Here is a 3669-nt window from a genome sequence, read left to right as displayed (position 1 = left end):
AAGCCATTAGATTTTTTTACGTGGCGCTCTAATATTGTATTAATGTTTGATTTTAAATTGAATTATTTTATTTTAGATTATTGTTTGATTTTGGATGAATTTTATTTTAGATTTATTTTTTAATTATTAAAGTGTTTGATTTTAGATGGAGTTGTATATATTAGTAATTAATTAAGTAATTAAAATATCTATATGACACCTAATTAATTATCTACGTGGCAATCGATTATTTTTTAATTATTAAAGTGCTTGATTTTCGATGGAGTTGTATATATTAATAATTAATTAATTAAAATATCTACGTGGCACCTAATTAATTATCTACGTGGCACCAAATTAATTATCTACGTGGCACTTGATTTTTTTAATTCAAAAAGAAATTAGAAATCTTATTTTTAATTGGCCGAAACCATTAGTAATCCTAGGTTGGCGCTCTAATCTTTCAGCAAATATGTCTCCTTTATATATATGTATATTAGATTTCCTGACTTCCATCTTGATTCCTTCGTGGACTTCGGAACTTAGGTGCGAACGAATTGAACTCCTGTGCAAGAATTCAGGTAATTGCTTCCAATAATTTTTGTGTACTTTATCAAACGAGGGTTGTCGTCTTTGCAATTGATTATTTAGCATTTTTTTAGCATTTTTTTTGAATGTGTAATTGAATGCGGGGTAATTTTTTGATTCATTATCGTCTTTATGCTACGAGGGTTGTCAATGATAAATGGGATAGTATTGGCTAATAATATATGGCGAAAGAGGGGTGTTGATTGTTTGTAGGTCAGAAGTATGTTGGGAAAGCTGTGCACGGACTTCCGTGTTGTTTTAGTTTTGATGGTGGGTTGCAGTGGTGGTCAAGGTTGCCGTTGGCTCCTGCATTCTTTCCTAGCTTCTTGACCGTATACTTTACGGTTGTTTTACTGGACACGATTGTTCTAGACTGTTTTGTCTCTTTTTGACTTGGGCTAATGGCTTTTGGATGGTTGTTGTAGGTTTGGGAAGCAAGTTGACTTTGGTTGACCTTGTGGGTAAGGTTTCAATCTTTCTGTTTTATTTTTTGATGTTGTTTGGATTTTAATTGGACTCCTGTGTCTTTAGTTGTGTCTTTAGTTGACTTGTGGGGCTTTTGTTGAGGGCCTTGAGTCTTGACTGCATAGCAGAGGTGTGTGGTTAGCTGGTTTAGTTGCTGAGCTAGTTTGTAGTATGTGTACCGGACTAGTGTTGGGCTGCTTTTCTATTGCAGCTGCCCTGATTTGTGTTTGCAGGAACTGCTGTTAGGCTGCAGGCCTGTAGTAGTGCAGTGATGATGTGATGCTGGTCTAGTTTTGTTGGCAGGGACTGTAGTGATGTGATTCTGTTGTCGTTGTTGTTGTTGTTGTTGTTGTTGTTGTTGTTGTTGTTGTGGTGTAGTGGCTTCATGGCGGTCTCGGGTCTATAAACTAGGATATCAGTTATACTTTGTAAAATTTGACAGTACTATTCATTTATTTGCAATAAGTTTATGTGCGTGAGTTTGAATCTTCCCTCTGTCAAACTTTGTACCCATTATCATGCTTTTTCTGTGATCATGATTATCTGTGTTAACGTGGCACATATTGGGCATTTATTCCATCTTCTTTAACTTTTCTATTTATTAGTCACTAAAATTTCATTTTTACAGATTTGAAGATTATTCTTATAGTATTAACCATCCTTCAACAATGAATTTGGACACACTTCTGGTACAAAGAGTTTTTCTCAAAAAGTTGAAGACATGGTAATACTCTTCGATTGCTATGATATTTGTATTAATAAAAAAAAGTAAAATATCAATTTTCTAATCTTTTTTTCCCTTTGTAATACTAGTTCAAACGTGATGAAGTAATGCCGACCATGCTGAAATTGTACGAGGAAGCTCATTCAAAAAATGATAAGACACCAGTTACTGAAGTGGCAAAAGAAACTATGGTAAGAAGCGAATGCATGCTTTGATATATAATATTTCCTAACTGTTCATGTAGTTTAATTTTTCCATCGTTTCTTTGCTTTGACATCGACTCTGCCGACCTACATGGTTCTTTGCCGAGGCAGCTCCCTCATATGTACATGTAATGAACTGTTGTTAGTTTTGGGTTGAAGCTGGAAGTTACTAAGTTCTTTTGCAAGTTGACTACTCTTAAAGAAAAGCTCTATGATTGACAATTTAATTCTTCTTCCTTCTCTAGAAAGATTCATTAACAATTTGAATCCTAAAAGGATGGGGCCAGCTACACTTCCCAAGATGTCATCCCATTTGTTGTTCATGTAAATCCTTCTTCTCTACTCACTTCTTTTCAATGCAATATGATCCCGAGACTTCACCTTACACCTAGTCAAAAGTATTTTCTCCCTTTGCGAACTTTCAGGTGCTGCTGATTTTGAGTGTAAGTCCCTAGGAATTATTAATGCTTGGCCATGAGTTTCAGCCTCTATTTCGCTTACATACTCCTCATAGTATACTGGTTCCTTGTCTAGGTCAGCAGCCTCGTCGAACTGCTCTTTCATCCCTTTCTTTTCTTCTCTACAGGTTGCACGAATCTCCTGTATGTCTTGCACGGTCATGACCTGTCAAATCATCTATAAATCCTTCTTCTCTACTTACAGTCTTGGTCTGCAGGTCAGGTTTAGGCAGCATGTTCAGGGTCAGGGTTAGGGATGCATGTTCAGGGTCTTTAGGGTTAGGTGTTGATGTTTGTTATGCATGATCCGAAGGCCGGCTTGCGCTGCAAGGTCAGGGGCTGTTCTGTTCTGTTTCGTAAAGTCCAAATCTGTCAAGAGTTCATTCCAGTTCTGTCAAAAGTCTATTGTTCTGTTCAGTTCAGTTGTTTTTAAAATTGTTAAGCAGGAAGTGTGTTGGAGAACTCTGATAGTGAGAATGTGAGATGGTATGGTTTCAGGGGTTGAGAAATGTTGTTTAATTTCTCTGCCTTGCTACTTTAAATGCAGCAGATTATGTGTTGTGGTTGGGGGCTTCACTTTTGTTATGACTTATGAGTGCAGGTCTGTTTCTCGGTTTTGTGATGATTTGTTATTTTTGACTAGTTGTATAGTGGTGCTAGACTTTTGTTTCTTTGGTTGTTTTGGCTTGCAACTTGTTGCTTGGCCTAGGTAGTTTGTGGTGGTGGTTGTATAAACTATGGTTCTCTTTTGGTTATTATAATTGCTTATTTACCCAAAAAATAATAATAAGTTTAATCAGTTCTTATAAAGTTAAGACACTTAATTGTTAATTGTACTCAATTACTCATTATATGGTAGTTTTTTTAATTAAATAAACTTTATTTATTATTAATATTACATTGTAATTCTGAAATGACAGTCGTTTGCGGCTATGGATGAGGATGTGGAGCATGGTGAAATGCAAACAAATGAGTAGTTGATGTTGTATTATGTTAACTGGTTATCTTTGTTGTAGCTGTTGATTTGTTGGTTACATTAGAAATATCCGAATATACCAATCACACATCTAGAAGACAGGTTATTTTTGTGGTTTTTGTTAGTTTTGGGCTTGTGGGTTGTTGTAAGCCCTAGGGTGTTTTTTTTGGTTGAGATTGAACTACAAGTGGTTCTCTTTTGGTTAATAATATTATTTGTAGTTGATAAATCTTCGATTCCTATGAAATTTGATGGTTTACTTTTGCTATTTTATCA

The 3669-nt window shown here is 35.4% G+C and overlaps 1 long non-coding RNA gene across 1 annotated transcript; it reads left to right on the top strand.

Moving 5' to 3' along the window:
- Nucleotides 1–445: 445 nt before the first annotated feature.
- On the top strand, nt 446–3669 carry LOC110778689 (uncharacterized). Its single transcript, XR_002530904.2, has 5 exons — nt 446–560; nt 993–1028; nt 1661–1756; nt 1846–1947; nt 3338–3669. It is a non-coding gene; the product is annotated as an uncharacterized lncRNA (long non-coding RNA).

Source organism: Spinacia oleracea, chromosome 3 (genome assembly GCF_020520425.1).
Source record: "Spinacia oleracea cultivar Varoflay chromosome 3, BTI_SOV_V1, whole genome shotgun sequence".
Taxonomy (NCBI): Eukaryota; Viridiplantae; Streptophyta; class Magnoliopsida; order Caryophyllales; family Amaranthaceae; genus Spinacia; species Spinacia oleracea.
Note: the sequence above shows the minus strand (reverse complement) of the source record. Positions and strands in the feature narration are given on the sequence as shown.